Source organism: Cyprinus carpio, chromosome B23 (assembly GCF_018340385.1).
Source record: "Cyprinus carpio isolate SPL01 chromosome B23, ASM1834038v1, whole genome shotgun sequence".
Lineage (NCBI taxonomy): Eukaryota > Metazoa > Chordata > Actinopteri > Cypriniformes > Cyprinidae > Cyprinus > Cyprinus carpio.
Window position 1 is genome coordinate 23052643 of NC_056619.1, and position 18098 is coordinate 23070740.

The 18098-nt window shown below is 34.8% G+C and overlaps 1 pseudogene; it reads left to right on the forward strand.

The window, feature by feature from the left end:
- The first annotated feature begins 89 nt into the window (after positions 1 to 89).
- LOC109054397 lies at positions 90 to 16756 on the forward strand (annotated as a pseudogene).
- Positions 16757 to 18098: the final 1342 nt, after the last annotated feature.

Here is an 18098-nt window from a genome sequence, read left to right on the forward strand (position 1 = left end):
GGCGCAAAGAACCCTAGAAAAACTTATCGTCTGCCTTTTAGCCAATCAAATCATCGAACGTTACTTTATCTAATTAATATTCATGAGCAGTTCCTTCTTCCCGGTAGGATTCAACGCTTGCACGGATGAGCCGCCGCAGGTGAGTCAAAATCGCACAGAGACAAACAAGGAGGTACTGCACATCTGGTTAGAAAGAATCCCAAACTGGCTTACAAGGTAATTTTTCATTTGATTAACTTGAATCGCGGAGATGTCCTGTCACTCGATTAATTACTAAACCAGCAAATGTACTACTTTAGTGAGTGTTGCACAGCTTAAAGGAGAAGGAAACAAGCTAATGTGAACTTGTGTTGATGTGATGTGATGAAGTTGTTACAGTGAATACATGGCTTCTGCATGTTTAGATAGATCGATAGACCGATTAATCTTGTTTTTACACAGTTTTAACCTGTTTTAACAAACCGGAATCTTGAAAAATAACAATAATAATACATATGTATATTTAAGTTGCCGTCAAATAAGAGTGACGCTTTCTGAATTTTGGGTCTTAAATATGTTTATTCCAGGTTATAGATAATAAGCACATGGCAATACATGCCTAAAACGTGTTACGACATGTTTTGTCATGTTTTTTTTTTCACATATTAATTTATTACTTTGTAAATACCATGGAAGGCTATGTGAAGATGATAATCTGTACTCATTTACTGTACCATAGTATATATATCAGTCATCTGAAACAATCACTGAGTACCACACTGTATGGAATTGACTACAGCAGGTTTATAAAGACGGCGCTTTTTCAATCTGTTTCCGATTTTCTCACTGCAAAGCTGTAACATTGCATGCCTCTAGAATAATTGTTTTTCTGTTTAGTGTCATTTTGTGGTTTGCGCTATGCTTGCATAAGTTTAAGCATTGTTTTTCTGTTAAAAGTGGCGTCTCCTTTGCAGACGCGTGAAAGCCACACTGAGCCTGTTTCCTGAGATAAAGCCCCATGGGATGTTGCAGAAACTTGGTGTTGACATCGTCTGTGTGTGTGTGTGTGTGTGTGTGTGTGTGTGTGTGTGTGTGTGTGTGTGTGTGTGTGTGTGTGTGTGTGTGCAGGGCCGGACTGAGACGCAATTTCAGGCCGGGAAATCTTGACACTCATCCAGGCCACACAGAAAAAAATTATACCTTTTGGAGAACAACTGCTTGACACAATAGCAGTACACCATACTGTACATATTAGTACAGTAGAGTAGTACAGTAAGGGTCCTGTTCCAGTGACAAGCTGTTGTACCCCAAAAGGTACAATTTTGGCCCCTTATTTTCTGTATATAGCCTATACATCAACAACAATTTCTGAAACCAGACAACCCTATCATTTGCATGGCCATCACATAAAAAAGGTCTTAGTCTGGGGCCGTGGAAAATAATTAAAGGTTCTATCTTGCACTGCACCTTCACTCTCAAAGTCAACTGTGTCCACCTTGTTGAAAACATTCACCTCATTTAAATTTGTTTGATGATTAAGTCTTAAAATTACTTAAATACCCTAGATTTAATAAACCTCTATTTCACACAAATGTACACTACCAGTCAAAAGTTTTTGAACAGTAAGATATTTAATGTTTTTTTTTTAAAGAAGTCTCTTCTGCTCACCAAGCCTGCATTTATTTGATCCAAAGTACAGCAAGAGCAGTAATATTGTGAAATATTTTTATTATTTAAAATAATTGCTTTCGATTGGACTATAAATTTAAAATGTAATTTATTCCTGTGATCAAAAAGCTGAATTATCAGCATAATTTCTCCAGTCTTCAGTGTCACATGATCCTTTAGAAATCATTCTAATATGCTGATTTACTGTTCAAGAAACATATTTGTTGTTGTTATTATTATCAATATTTAAAACAGTTGAGTACATCAGGATCAGCAGCAAATCAGTATATTAGAATGATATCTGAAGGATCATGTGACACTGAAGACTGGAGTAATGATGCTGAATTCTCCGGGTCTGTGTGTGTCTAGTGCTGGGTAACTCAACTTTTCACGTACCTGAAACTGATCACCTTGTGAGTGCAGAGGGAAATTCTGCATTATAAAATGATGTAGATTTCTTACCCAAAACTCTCAGAAAAAAGGTACAAAAGCTGTCACTGGCGTGGTACGTTTTCAAAAGGTGCAACTTTGTACCTAAGGGGTCCATGGAAGTACATAATAATAACAAAATAGTAACAAAATTTAAAACAAATATACCTAAATGTACTAACGTGTATTTTTTGAAAAGGTATTGCCCCAGTGACAGCTTATGTACCTTTTTTATGAGAATGAACTTACTGTACTAAATCTGTCTTATCCCTGGGACTTTAATCTTTGTGTATGTATATTGCTTTATTTACAGTGGCTGTTATCAAGATCTCGTCATAGTCTTATCTCTTTAAGAATTAACAACATTTTTATGAACTAACAGCATAAGCCCACTTTCTCACGTGCTCTGTCCCGTGTGAATTTGAATGGGTGAATCTCACAAAACCTTTCAAGAACATGTCCGTGTCACATTTCTCCCAAAGTGCATGTGCTTCATAACAAGGGCACAGATTTGCACCTTGCATGCAGAATCAATAAACTTAATTAATCCACTAATGAGCCCACAGGGACTGAATTTAACACCACCAAACCTACAGAAGCACACATTAAATGTAGTTTTATAAGTAGTGATAGTGATAGTTTAAAGGTGAATCCTACAAAAACCTGCAAAGGTCACATTTCATGCACAAGAAAAAAAAAGCTTTTTATATTTTGTATTATGAGATTATTTTTATGTCATAATTTACCCCCATGAAATCTAGCTAATTATTGTAATGCATTGAGTTTTGTGATTCTCATTATTCTTATTGGTGAATGCAATTAATTTTTATTATATTGAATTATGTAAAGGCCAATACAATTATTTTTCACTTAAAAAAAATAATAAAATGTAAATAAATAATTAAATAAATGTGTATTTTTATATTAAAGAATATAAAAATTCATCATGTTAATGTAGTTTTTAAATATTACTTAAATATTGTATTATTATTTTAATATTTATTATGATTATATTTTTTGAAAAGTGAAATATTGGACATATTCTTGACAGGTTTTTGTGAGATCCACCCACTCATGATTTTGTGTGTCATGATTGGCATGCTGTACCTGAAAAGGTGTGTGTGTGTGTGTGTGCGTGTGTGTGTGTGTGTGTGTGCGTGTGCGCGTGTGTGCGTGTGTGCGCGTGTGTGCGTGTCTGTGTGTCTGTGTGTGTGTGTGTGTGTCTCACATCTGTTCCTCATATCACAGGCCTTTATGTTCAAACAACAGCAAAAGCAACATGCTGTCAACTGACTCATTTAAACTCTTTCAGTCAGGATCCCTACCGTTTGTTAAGTGTTAACATCAACAAGACATGACTTTGTTCGTTTCCAGGAAGTGATGTGTGAGAGATTATTGTCTGCGTTACATGCAGCATGACTGTAAAAGATTCGGGAAGTGCTGCAACATTTGTTTGAAGCAATTTGTTGGCACACAGAGGGCTGATTATGGTGTTTGAATGTGAAAACCACTTGAAGTCACATGCAGTTTTTCACACAGAAGACGCCATCCTAAAAAAGCAGTTACAGTATTGAATTAACCTCACTTTAGCCATGCGTTTTACATTACAACCAGTGTTTTCTTAAACTCTTAACATCAACGATGCTTTAGATCATGCAACAACACATTCTTCTGCAAATTTCTAGGACTTTGTTCTTGATGTTTATCATTTCATCTGGGAACCAAGAAGTAATCTGACATCATTAGAGATGAGGTAAAACAGGGAAACCTTGAATTAAAACAGGGATGTCACAAGATGCTTGTTCCCTCAGTATTGAGTCTGTCCTCATTAATTCCATTATGTGTGTTTAGTTACAAGCCTCTGTTTGGGAGAAAGTACTTCCAGTAGCTCAGCACACTGAGAGTCAGACCAGAGATGCTGTGAAGAGTGTATCGTTTCACTTTATCCTCTTACCTCAAGTTTAAACTGCATTTAAAGGTAAGTGTTTATCAGTTTATATGCTACTAGTATATATATATGCTACTACTTTATATGCTACTATATGCTAATTCTGATGTGGTACTAGATAAGTTATTTAGGATGCTACATTTAAACATTATTAAAATGCTTTCACTTTTCATATGTAATTGAATTGAAAGTGAACTCGCTTGTTTAACTTGTATGGCTATTTGCAATCATCTTACCACAAGTGAAGTATTTATTGTATCAAAGTGAAAGAATGTCCACCGTGACTGAAGGCAAACTGTGTGAGAATCTGCATGTGATCCAGAGAGTTTGTAATGACACCGACGCTTTGCGTTCATGAAACCCACAAGATACGCAGGTGACACTGAGTGTTGTGTTAAAATAGTCTTGCTTCAATAAGACTCATCAGTGCAGCTGCAAATCTAAATTTACACGTACATTACTGTCACATGAAACACTTACCAATAAATTCCAGCCTGCAGCCAGTGACTCACTTGACGTGATGTTATGCAGTAGTACCGGTGTGCACTCGCTTGCTTGTTTGTTTATTGTAAACTAACTTAAATCTAGTTTTGTGACATATCGTTGGTCACAACTGCTGTCTGTTTATGTGAAGTCACGGGGTTAACTTTACAATACATTGTTTGCTGCTGAATGTTGTGGAACTTGATTCCATGAAGCTCCTTCAGGCTGAACAGTATACTATGATTTTGTTTAGGCACTCGTCTCTGCAGTTGAATTTAATTTTTTGTTTGTTGTAAGTTTATTTTGTGTATTATAGTTATGTTTGTTGTCTTGTGCATACTTGTAGAATAGTTTGTTTTAATATACAGGTGTATATAATATACAGGTATTCTGCTCATCAAGCCTGCATTTATTTGATCAAAAATACAGAAAAAACAGTAATATTGTGAAATATTATTACAACTTAAAATAATAGTTTTCTATTTGAATATACTTTAAAAAAATAATTTATTCCTGTAATGCAAAGCTGAATTTTCAGCATCAGTACTCCAGCCTTCAGTGTCACATGTAACATCCAGTCTATCACATGATCATTTAGAAATCATTCTAATCTTCTGATTTATTATGAGTTGTTGGAAACAGTTCTGCTGTCTAATATATTTGATGAATAAAAGGTTAATTAAAAAGACCTGCATTTATTCAAAAAAATAAAAATTCTAATAATATATATTCTAATAATATATTTTCTTTACTATCACTTGTTATCAATTTAACACATCCTTGCTGAATAAAAGTATGATTTTATTAAAAAAAAAAAGAAAGAAAAAAAAAATTACTGACCCCAAATTACTGACCAGTAGTGTATATTGTTATTACAAAATATTTATATTTTAAAAACATAGCTTTTTTTTCATAGCTTTTTATTCATCAAAGTATCCTAAAAAAGTATCACATATTCTGAAAAAAATATTAAGCAGCAGAACTGTTTCCAACTTTGATAATGAATCATCATATTAGAATGATTTCTAAAGGATCATGTGATAATGATCCTAAAAATTCAGCTTTGCATCACAGAAATAAACGATAATTTAAAGTATAATAAATTTAAAAACAATTATTTTAAATTGTAAAATATATCACAATATTACATTTTCTGTATTTTTGATCAAATAAATGCAGGCTTGATGAGCAGAAGAAACTTCTTTCAAAAACATTAAAAATAGTAATGTTTCCAAACTTTGTACTGTATCTATAATATATATTATATAGCTGTATATATATATATATATATTATTATAATATAGATATATATAGCTGCCATTCAAAAGTTTGGGATTATTAAGATTTTTATAGTTGTTTTTTTTTTTTTTTTTTTTTAGAAGTTTCTTATGCTCATCAAAGCTGCATTAAAAAACAACAGTATTATGAAATATTATTGCAATTTATAACAGTATTAATATACTTTCAAATCTATATTATTCCTGTGATGCAAATCTGAATTTTTATCAGCCATTACTCCAGTCTTCAGTGTCACATGATCTTTCAGAAATCATTCTGATATTTTGATTTATTACCAATGTTGGAGACTGTTGTTGCTGCTTAAGATTTTTTTTAAATTATTAGGTTTTTCAGAATACTTAGAATTAAAATAAAAGCTTTTATTTAAAATAGAAGTATTTTGTAACAATGTACAGTACACTATCGTTCAAAAGTTTGGGGTCAGTAAATATTTTTTTCTCATTTTTTGAAAGAAATTAATGTGTATTTACTGTACCAAGGATGTTTTAAATTGATTTAAAAAAGTAAAAGTAAAAACTTATATTGTTAGGAAAGATTTCTGCTGAAATACTGTTAATCTTTATCGCTTAAAATTTGAAGGAATATTAGCAGTGAACACACCACTGTTTTACTAGCATGTTTTACAAAATAAGTGACGTGACGTAACCAGGGTGCTTCAACAAAAACCTTCATTTTGTGGAAAAAACAGTGTTCAAAATTAGAAAACAGTAACCACTGTAGCATGAAAGAAGATAAAATCTAAAGTATTTGAGCGTTACAGCTGTCTAAATTTAGTAGGTAGAGGCCTTTGCTTTGAATGATTTCAGCAGATCAGTTTCTCACACTGCGCTGGTGTGGCGCTGGTGTGATCTTGGTCCACTTTTCTTCCACTCTCTTCCATAGTTTGCTAACCGTAGTGGGTTTCTTAGCTGTACATTTGTTGTTCTTTCTGCTGACGAGAGGCTTGGTCACTGCAGACTGGGCATTTGAAGCAAAAAAAGAATGATGTGATATTAGCTTTGTGAAATTATGCCAAATAAAACTCCATAAAAACAGCAGATGGACTGAACGATAATGCAGATTCACTCTCTGACAGCAGGTGGCGCTCATGGGACAGCAGCGAAACTGGGGTGGGGGGGTTCTCACTGTGAACAAGGCAGCACTGCACGTATAAACACTACTTTTACAGGCATTGTACAGAGTTAAGGTGACAAGGAAATACCATCTAAACTTTTCTGAAGATATATTCATATTCTAAATTCCCATCCCCAATTGTATCGTGATTCATTTAACATCTCATCTGACTTGAATTACATATTTTAACTAGCTCAGAGTGCATCCCTTATATGTCATATAGGTTGTCTTCTGATTTTGATCCCCACTATATATTACTGTTGTTGTCATGTTTTATAGATTGCATGTTTTTAAAATCTTAATTTGCACTGTCATGAATGAAGGACTTAAAAGGTCTAAATTCAGAACAGAAAGTCTTGAATTCTTGAGAGAAACCAAAATACCCTTTATCTTTTGACATTTAAGAGGTCATTGTACTATAAAAAACAGTAAGTATGAATCTTTCAGAACTCAAGACTTTCTCATTAGGACAAAAACGCATTGATTCACTACAAGAGGCCTTTGTTCACCCCCCGGAGCCGTGTGAGACACTTTTTTTATTTTTTTATGGAAGGGCGTTTTTTATTTCACGTCTTTTGGAATGAAGCAATGCAACACCCGCTGACTGCAATGATAGAGCTTGAAAGATTAAAGACAATTTTTAATATAACTCCGACTTGGATTCGTCTGGATGCCTAGGGGGTGAGTAAAACGCAGCCTAATTTTCATTTTTGGGTGAACTAACCCTTTAAATCACAGCAGCGTCAATCTGTGAGGAATGTAGACTGTCAAACATACACAAGTGTTAGCAAATCATAGCAGTGGTTGTTTACTTCCCAGTCTACAGTCTACCACACCTATTCAAACAGAGCATTCTGATGAGGGGCGTTAAAAACAGGATAGAAAATAGCTTATTGCTTGTTTCCAAATTATGATGTATTTTGATGTCAAAATCTTGATAACATTGTAAGGAACTTCAGAGAACGGTACAAAATAAAAACGAGGCCTTCATAACCCCTTTAATGTTTCATGCATTGCTAAAATGTCAGTATTTTGCCTTGTTTACAATACAATATCTAAACATCTTTAAATCAAGTTATATTTACTTGAGATGCAAACTGAACACATGAACTCTTGCTCCATGAGAAACTGATCTGAATTAAGTTAGTTTTGCTAAAATGAGAATGAAAACTTGTTTCCATTTGAATTAAGTTGTTATTTTGCCCCTTTTTAAAATCATAAATGCATAAATTTTACTTTCACTTTTGTAAGAAAAATATGATAAGGACGTTGAAGATCTCGATGAAGATGTTTATTGCAGCATAGCAGTGACAAAGTACATGTAGTACCTTGGGTTCAACGGAGTCGGAATGAACCCACAAACATCCTGAACTCAAACATTTTATACACTTAGAGTTTACTACCCTTCATAATGAAGTTGCTGCTGTCATTACAGCTGTGGTCTGTATGTTAATTAAGTTCTGACACCTCTTTGTCTGAGGTGGTTCTCAGTGTCCCACACCTGCTCCCATTCTAAAATTGGCCACCATTTGCTCAGGATGTGATCATCCCAAATGGTCTACAAACAACATACCTGCTGACTTTCTTCTTCTCTATAATAATTAAGCCATTTTGGGAAATGAGCATGATCAAACGTATTGTGGAGTGGAATCTGGGTCGGGGCAGACTGTAGATTCTTACAGTCCCCCCTCTGATGCTCTTGGCCCAAAAGAAGTATCACACTCAATCCCATTACACAGATTATACCTTCCTTCCAGGGCAGGTGCCCTGTGGCAGTGAAGCCCTGCCTTAGATTGTCCTCCTCTGGCCAAAGGAGAATCTTACCCATCATTGGGTCATCACCTCATGCAGACTGGTTATTGCTTCCTCCAATTAGGCAAAATTATCTTAGGGACTTTCCTTAAATTTGGCAAAATGACATACAAACATTTTGGGGGGGATTTGGGAGAGGAGCACTTGAGAACCATAACAGCAAAAGGGATTTTCTAAATGTACTAAACAGTGATGGTACAAACCTAGTCAAAGGCCAAAGGAGCAAAAACATCAGTCAACAGGCAACATAGTGTGTGTGTGTTTGTGTTTTCATTTCGTCACTTGCATTGTGTCCGTTCTCTCAGTGTGGACGTCCTTTGTCCACATGTGTGCATTCAGTAGACAATGTTCTGCATTCGAGTATGCATATGTTTGTTTGTTTCTGGTGTCATGTGCAGAGAGTCTGTCTTTGTGCATTTCTCATTTCTTGTTTTCCATCTCGGTGATGAGACCGCTGTCCACAGTCTCTGAAAATTATTTGATTTCTTTGTTTCTCTTTTCCATTGTCCAGTCATTTCAATTTGGAAAAATCCTTCTAGTTGTTGTTGCAGTTTGTGAAGCTCCATCAGGTCCATCCATGCCATTGTGGGTCTCAGGGTTTCTGGATCCTTTAGGCTTGGAGTTCTGGATCTTGTAGGTCTGGAAAGCTCTCGAGTTCTGGTTCTGATGATCACTCTGTTCTTTAAGAAGTCCCTTCTCTTGTGGAAGTCCCCTGGCCCTGCTGGCCTTCTTGAAGTCCTTTTTCTTCTGGAAGTCCCCTGGCTTTCTTGTCCATCAGATGACCAGATCATCTTTCTCCAGAATTAAGAGAATATATCTTCTCTATAATAATTAAGCCATTTTGGGAAATCAGCATGATCAAACATATTGTGAAGTGGAATCTGGGTCGGGGCAGACTGTAGATTCTTTTTTTTTTTTTTTCATTTACATTTAGTGAACATATTATGTTCCCGTTCATTTATTCCTTAAATTATCTTTACTTGGTCTTAAAAAGGTCTTCAGAAAACTCGCAGAAACCCTGTAGATGCATACATTTTTATATTATAAATGAACTGTTGCAGAAGCATAGTCGTGACAGAAAGCAATTCAGACAAATTGAAATGCAGAAAAGAGATGCTTCTTGGTACAAATTATGACCGAATGTTTTATTTAATCAGTCTTGCTTTCTTCGTCACCCCTATGATTTTGGATTTGTTCATGCTGAAAACCCATCAGTTCATCTCCCATGAACTTATCCGTACTAGTTCCAGTGAGCTATCATTATACTGGAATACATCCGCCAAGACGAGTCTTAATTTCTAAAGAAAAAACATAGGTGTTGCTTTTTCATGCAGAACTCCTGTGTTGTGTTGGGTGGTTGCCGTGATGTTGCATTTTGGTTGCCAAGGTGTTTTTAGTGCTCGGGTATTTTGAGAAGCTGTTAGATCACATTTTCATGTCTGTATGATGTTGTGGTTTCTAGATATGACTCAGGTCTCTCCTTCAGTGTAAGCTTATAGGGTTATTTTCAGGAGGAAATTACAATTACTTTTACATTTAATCTTTTAGCAAATGCTTTTACCTAATAAAGCGACTTAAAAATGAGGAATGTAAATTGTGATTCTGATTACTGAGAAATTTGAGATATCTTTCCTCCTTTTAGAGTTACACATCAAAATGAATGTTCAGAGGTTGTTTAAAAACCTTTTATGTCAGAATTGACTTTTGTTGTTTGAAATCTCTCTTGTCTCTGCAGCTCATCTAGCAGGCTCCAGGCCTCTCCCATCACAATGGTCAAAGAGGCTGACCCTGTCGATCCCAGCCACGCTCTGTTTGACCGCTTTGTCCAGGCGCAGACGTGTAAAGAGACACAGCAGAACTTCATCGAACTCTGCCGCCACCTGGAGGTCGAGCCCAGGGACTACAAGCACTTCTACAGCAAGCTGAAGGACAGACTCAACTACTGGAAAGCCAAAGACCTCTGGCAGAAGATCGACAAGAGAGGCGCCCATCCGGACTATGAACAGGGCCAGGCGTGTCACCAAAACAAGGTACCATAAATGACCTGAGAAATGTTAGATATGTCCATGTATAAAGTTGTTTGACGCTGGGAAGTGTAACCCAGTTTCTCTCTCTGTGTTAGTGTTTAGTGCTGGGTGCGGGTCCATGTGGTCTCAGGACAGCGATCGAATTGGCTCTACTAGGAGCTCAGGTAGTTGTATTGGAAAAAAGATTGTCCTTCACCAGGAATAATGTCCTGCATCTGTGGCTTTACACCATTCGAGACCTTCTCAACCTCGGTGCAAAGAAATTCTATGGCAGATTCTGCAGTGGATCCATTCATCACATAAGTGAGCATCTATATGTTTGGCTGGGTTTTTGTTGTTGTTTTAGTTTACCAAATTAATTAGTCAACGTGAACGAAAGTCATAACCAAATTTAGCTTCCAAAATTCATTCAAAGACCCAAGGATTTGAGAATATCTGACATATATGTTTGAAAGAAGTCTCTTATGCTCACCGAGGCTGCATTTATTTGTTAAAAAAAAGGTAAAAATATAAATATTATTACAATATCAAATGACTCTTTTCTGTTTGATTATTTTCTAGAATGTAATTTATTCTTGTGATGGCATGCTGAAATTTCGTTCAGAAATCACTTTAATATGCTGATTTGCTGTTCAAGAAACATTTATTATTTTTGATGTTAAAACCTGTTGTGCTGCTTAATATTTTTGTAAAAATGTAATCATTTTTATCCCAGGGTTATGTGATTAAAAAGTTCAAAAGATTTAAAAAAAAAAAATATATGTAACATTATAAATGTATTTATTGTTATTTTAATCAATTGAAAGTTTTAATTTACTTAAAGAAAAAATCTTTCCGACCTCAAACCTTTGAATTTTTGAGAGTATTTCTGAGTGAAATGTCATTAAACACACACACACACACACACACACACACACACACACACACACACACACACACACACACACAAAGTGTGGCAGGAATTTGTCAAAATTTGATTGGATTGTGAAATGTTCAAATATGATAATATTGGTTAGTATGTTTTCTGGCCTACAGGGAATCTGCTTTAGAGGCAGGGCAAGTTATTACATTTAATGAAAGATTATGAAAACATTTGTTTAGAATGGTGTGCACTAATGAATTGTTTACAATAGGACCAGGAAGGTCTATTAAGAGAGTTAATATAGTCAAAGTGAAACTTCAAGAAGTTCTTTTCTTATAATGTATAACTTAAACCTGAGGTATGGTAATGAGGTCTGTGTTTCTCTAGGTATCCGTCAGCTGCAGTTGATTCTGTTGAAACTGGCCCTGATTTTGGGTGTTGAGGTGCACACAGGTGTGACTTTTGAAGGTCTGCAGGAACCATCAGGATCCACAGGTACAAACCAGCTTTAGTTGTCACGGGACATTGAAAGATCTGCAGTTGTGTAGATAAACATAACATTTGTCCGTTAGCTTTTAGTCTCATATCTCTTTCTCTTTCTTTCTCTCAGGATGGAGGGCACAGGTGTCTCCTGCCTCCCACACAGCTGCTGCTTTTGAGTTTGATGTTTTTATTTCAGCTGGAGGGGGAAGATGTGTGCCGGATGGTAAATAAAACATTTATGCAGAAGAGTGGGTTCCATGAAATTCACTTTGTCACTTTGTACTAAAAGCTTTGATTATTTTATTATTATATTTTATTTTATTTTATTATTAAATAAAATTTTATCTTAAAAATGAATTGTTTTTATGTTGTAAAAACCTTCCTTATCCAAGTCACTTGTTTTTTATAAAACAAAATTTAACTATATATTTATTAAAACGAAAAAAAATAAAACAAATTAAATAATTTTTGTTCTAAAAACATCCCAAATCAAAATCACCTTTTATAAAAAACCCCCCATATAAAACACAATATAAAATTTATTATTTTTTGTTATAAAACCCTCCTTATCCAAGTCACTTTGTACCATTTTTTTTTTAGTTATTTATAAGGTGAGTATATTGAACAAATTTTATTTTACATTAATTTGTAGAATGAAAAAAAAAATTGTTTATAAAATCTATCCTCATCCAAGTCACTTTGTACTATTTTTTTTTTTTTTTTTAGTTATTTATAAGATCTTATCCAAGTCACTCTGTACTAATTTTTTTTTTAGTTATTTATAAGGTGAGTTTATCGAACAAATTTTTTACATTATTTTGTAGAACGAAAAAAAATCAAGTCACTTTGTACCAAATAATTTTTATTATTTTATTTTATTTTATTTTATTTTATTTTATTTTATTTTATTTTATTTTTAATTAAATGTAATAAAAAATTAAATTTTTATATTGTTGTAAAAACCTACCTTATACCAGTCACTTCGTACTAAGTACTTTTATTATTTTATTATTTATAATTTATTATTTTATTTATTTATTAAATGCATTTAAATCGTTCTTTTTTTAACTTTTTATTTTAATGACACTTTCTCACGGTTGTTTTCCTCATGTTACTTCAGGTTTTAAGATAAAGGAGCTCAGGGGAAAGTTAGCCATCGGTATCACTGCAAACTTCGTAAACCGCCACACTAAACAAGAAGCTCAGGTGCAGGAGATCAGCGGCGTGGCCCGAATATACAACCAGCAATTCTTCCAGGCGCTCCAGTCTGAGATCGGTACAGACTCACAGTTACTTCATCTCACTGAGAATATACCATAGAGTCTAGACTGTTTACATTCAAAAGGGAAAAAAAAAAATTATAAATCACTTTTTACATTTTGTTCAATTTAGCTATCTATTTAGAACATTTGTGGGTTACACTTTATTTTAAGGTGTCTTTTTTACAGTGTAATTATACATTTAAGTACTGAGTAATGTTAATTAACTACATGTACTTACTATAGGGTTAGGATTAGGGTTGGGCTCAGTGTTACTTGCATGTAATTATGCATAATTAATTGTTATTATAATAGTAAGTACATGTGACGTGTAACAAGGACACCTTAAAATAAAGTGTTACCCAATATAAAAAGTAAACCCACACACCTGTCGTTTGTCATGTTTTCCAGGCGTTGATCTAGAGAACATTGTCTACTACAAAGATGATACTCACTATTTTGTGATGACTGCAAAAAAGGGAAGCTTGTTAAAAAAAGGAGTGATAAAGCAGGTACGACACACAGTGAAGCACATTCAAAGACTTGAAGCTTTGAGAATATCTTATTTAAAGGCTGAACAGAGACTAGAAACGCTTGAAAAGAGGCCATGATTTTATCAGCAGAGGTGATACTTCAGGCGTGTTTCAACCCATTTCCAACTCTCATTTACACTTACAAACACATTTATCAATCCTCACAGCTATTCTTGTCCTCTTTTGTCACTGTATTCTCACTGGAATAACTGCAGACAGTTGCTATTTGTGTTCTCTTAGAAATGCAACCAATATATTTTAGCTCAAAGGGAGTACAAATTAAATAAGTAATATTGTGAAATATTATTACTGGTTAAAATAGCTGTTTTCTATGTAAAAATATTGTAAAATTAAATTTATTCCTGTGATCAAAGCTGAATTTTCAGCATCATTACTCCAGCCCTAAGTGACACATGATCCTTCAGAAATCATTCTAATATGCTGATTTGCTGCTCTAGAAACATTTCTTCTTATTATCAATGCTGAAACAACAAGATTAGCATTAAACCTTTCTTGCTTTTTTCGTTCTCAGGATTTTTCTGATGTCAATCAGCTGCTCGCACCTGCAAACGTCAACCAGGAGGCCCTGCAAAAGTACGCATACGAGGCCGCTGACTTCTCCACAGATCACGGGCTGCCAGACCTGGAGTTCGCCAAAAACCACGCGGGCCATCTGGACGTGGCCATGTTTGACTTCACCTGCATGCAGAGGGCAGAGAACGCCTCTCTGGTGAAGGAGAGGAAAGGGAAGAGACTGCTCATCACGCTGGTGGGAGACTCTCTAGTAGAGGTGTGTTATGACATTAGATTGATTATGAAGGCAAATACTATACTAATACTATATAAAGGAATTTTTTATTTTTTATTTTTTTTTACTATTTCAGAGCTATATTTTTCAATCCGAGATATAATAAAAAAAAAACTATAATATTTATTATAATAATTTGTATTATAATGTTGTGTGATCATTCTGTGGAAAATTTAAATTTTATTGTAAACACTGTTTAAACAGTACAGCAGTAAAACGATGTATTGGCCAATAAACAAAGTAAAACATCAGCTAAATATAAATATCGGCCATGATTTGTTTTATTTAATTTGATTATTTTTTACTTTTAAATACTACTAAATTTTTGTTTATTTATTTATTTTTTTCATTTTTTTTTTTTTTTTTCAGTTATTTTATGTTTATTTTATTTATTTATTCTTCTGCAGCCGTTTTGGCCTCTGGGTACCGGCATTGCTCGTGGTTTCCTGGCTGCATTTGACACGGCATGGATGGTCAGGAGTTGGGGAAAAGGTGTGCCACCTCTGGAGGTGTTGGCTGAGAGGTACAATTTTACACCATTTATACTGTAGTATTTAAAAAAATTCTATTTCAAATAAATGATGTTCTTTTTATCTTTCTATTTATCAAAGAATCCTTAAAAAAAAATCTGTTTCACAAATATTCAAGAGTTAGTTCACTCAAAAATGAAAATTAGCCCATAAATTACTCACCCTGAAGTCATCCTAGGTGTATATGACTTTCTTCTTTCAGACGAATCCAGTCAGAGTTACATAAAAAATTGTCTTTGATCTTTCAAGCTGTTTAATGGCACTCAGCGGGTGTTGCAGGCATCAGTCCAAAAGAAGTTAAATAAAAAGCGCCCATCCTTAATAAAAAGTGTCTCAAACGGCTCCGGGGGGTGAACAAAGACATTTTTGTGCATTTTTGCATTTTTGTAAGAAAAATAGCCATTTTTAAAACGTAATAATCAATTTAATCTAGTTTGTGCTCACTGTTGTACATGGTAGCAGTCCCAGGCTGATGACATATGAGGATAGCTTTGCACATGCGCTGCTCAGAAGTGACGAACGCGGAAACACAGCGAAGAGATCAAAATAAAACAACGGTCACTAATTAGAATTACAAAACAAGAATTTGGAAAGAAGAGTGTTAGGGATTTCGATATAAGCCAAGAGGAGACTGGTTTTCCTTTGCTAAAGTAAGGAAATTTTGCTTCTTTTGCTCCTGTAAACAAACTTTTGTTTCACGAGACTCACCAGCGCATGCGCAACGCCGACATCATACGTCATTCTCCTGGAGCTGCTTTCGTGTACTACAGCTGTTGGCGCAAGCTACATTAAAGTGATTATTACGTTTTAAATGCATGTTTGAGTCCGTTAGTGTGGTGGTGCTTGATGCTGTGCGTATCTCTTACAGGGAGAGCGTGTATCAGTTGCTCTCTCAAACGACTCCAGAAAACACCAGCAAGAACTACGCCGCCTACAGCATCGATCCATCCACACGTTACCCGAATGTCAACCTATCCTCTATCAAACCCATGCAGGTCAAACACGCAGTCCTAGACGCACACTTACACGCATGCAAAAGCTGCTTGAAATACTGTAACTAGCAATGGAAGAGTTTTTAATGAAGACTCTTTATTCAATTTAAAGATCAAGCGTCTATATGACACAGAGGATGGTAAAGCCAACAAACCAACGAAACCCATCATGAAAACTAAACCTAAAAAAGGTAAGTGCCATACGACAATCACACCTATATACCACACTTATAATTGTGTATATATGCATGACTGTGTGTTAAATGTAATAGCCACTTTTTTGCAATATTGTTTTCAACAATGCTATATATCTGTAAATATATTATCATTATATGTCTGTTAACATCTCAGACTTTACAGTGAATTGATGAACTGAATTCATGTGTTTAGACTCTGTCAGGCGTCTGGAGGATCTGCTGTCCTGGTGTCAGAAGAACACAGCGGGGTACAAACATGTGAAGGTGAAAGACCTGAGCGAGTCCTGGAGGTCCGGGATGGCTCTTTGCGCTCTCATCCACAACTTCAGACCTGAACTCATGTAAGATCACCTTAAGTAACAGCGAACTGGAATATTAGTGTCTGATTAAACATGCAGAGCTCAGTTTTGCTGTGAAAAGTCTTTGCCAGACACAGAAAGTTTGAGGTCAATAAGATTTTTTGAAAAGAAATTAATACTTTCTTATTCAGCAAGGATGCGTTACATTGATACAAAGTGACATTTAAAACATTTATAAAGTTACAAAACATTTCTGCAAACAAATGCTGTTCTTCTGAACTTTTCAGTTAATCATAGAATCCTGAAAAAAAATATATATATATCACCTGGACCCCACAGTTTTCATTACTGGAGCAATGGCTGCTGAAAATTCAGCTTTACTATCACTGGAATACATTACATTTGAAAATATATTCAAAAAGAAAACATGTATTTCAATTTGTAAAAATATTTCACATTATTACTGTTTTTACTGTGTTTGATTTTACATATAAATGCAGCCTTGGTAGGAGAGAAAATACTTCTTTCAAAAACATTAAAAATCTTACTAACCCAAACCTTATGGTTGGATGGATGGATGGATGGATGGATAGATAGATAGATAGATAGATAGATAGATAGATAGATAGATAGATAGATAGATAGATAGATAGATAGATAGATAGATAGATAGATAGATAGATAGATAGATAGATAGATAGATAGATAGATAGATAGATAGACCTATAATATCTGCAACATTATGCAAATGATATGCATGTTGTCCTCTCTTGCAGTGACATGTCTTGTCTAGATGAATATAACATCACCGGGAACAATAAGTTGGCTTTTGACCTGATGGAGAAAGAGTTTGGCATCACTCCGGTCATGCGTGCCAGGGAAATGACCACCTGTGGGAAAATCGACCAGCTGTCTATGGTGGTCTACCTCACACAGATACGCACCGCTCTCACAGAGAAACATACACCAGCAGGTAATTAAGGTTGTTATTGGATGCATTTTTTAACTTTGAAATACACTTTTACTGATTGTCTACAAAATATAATACAGTTAATAGGTTGTATTTACGTTGCTTATTCAGTCTCAGATTGAATATCTTTTTTTAAAGGGTTTTACAGTATCTGTATTTTACAATTACTTCTGTTATGACTGGCAAACCTTCGCATACTGACATAGTTCACACTGCTATATATTTTTTTTTTGTATTGACGATTATAGATAAATAGTTGTTAATGAGTTAAAACGGGCCGCTTTATATAAAATTACCTAATTATCCAGTGGGTCCCGAGGAACAGGATTGAAAACCACTGATTTATGCTGTTCTGAAAACGCCACCTGCTGGCAGAGAATGAATTTGCATTTTCAGTAAGCCCATCT